Genomic DNA, 739 nt, shown 5'->3' with positions numbered 1-739 from the left:
ATTTATTTGTGTATAGGCGGCTACCATCCAAGTGTAAATGGGCGTTTATTTCAGGAAGACATCCCCAGCGGTTTATGTGTATTAAAAGGGATAGCAGAGTTGTTGAGTGTACATACACCTGAAATAGATAGAATGATAGAATGGCACCAAAAATTTATGGGTTTTACTTTTATTTATAAAGGAAAATTAAATAATAAGTTTATTCAGTATACGACAGCACCAGCTAGATACGGTATACATACACCCGAGCAGCTTGTTGCTACAGCACTCAATACATGCACTCAATATAAACATTAAGCTGTTGCTGCTGCTGCTGCTGCTGCTGCTGCTGCTGCTGCTGCTGCTGCTGCTGCTGCGGTGGCGGCGGCGGGGGCGGCAGAGGCTGCTGCGTACAGCAGCAGATGTGCTTGCAGCAAAAGGAAAGCATTCAATTGTTATAGGGCTTGTCTTGCTGCTGCTGCAGCTGTTGCTGCTGCAGTTGCTGCTGCACTTGCTGCTGCAGCTGTTGCTGCTGCTGCAGTTGCTGCTGCAGTTGCTGCTGCAGCAGTTGCTGCTGCAGCTATGCTTTTGCCTTGTTCGGCAAGCAAACCAAACACAGAAATTAAATATGTATTAAATATTATTTTTTTTATATATTTTATATATACTATATCTTTTATATACTATATATATATATATTATATATATTATATATTATATATATTATATATATATATATATATATATATATATATATATA

This window comes from Eimeria mitis, genomic scaffold (genome assembly GCF_000499745.2).
Source record: "Eimeria mitis Houghton genomic scaffold, Emh_scaff1267, whole genome shotgun sequence".
In the NCBI taxonomy this organism is placed as follows: Eukaryota; Apicomplexa; class Conoidasida; order Eucoccidiorida; family Eimeriidae; genus Eimeria; species Eimeria mitis.
The sequence above is the reverse complement of the archived record's forward strand: the minus strand, read 5'-3'. Positions refer to the sequence as shown.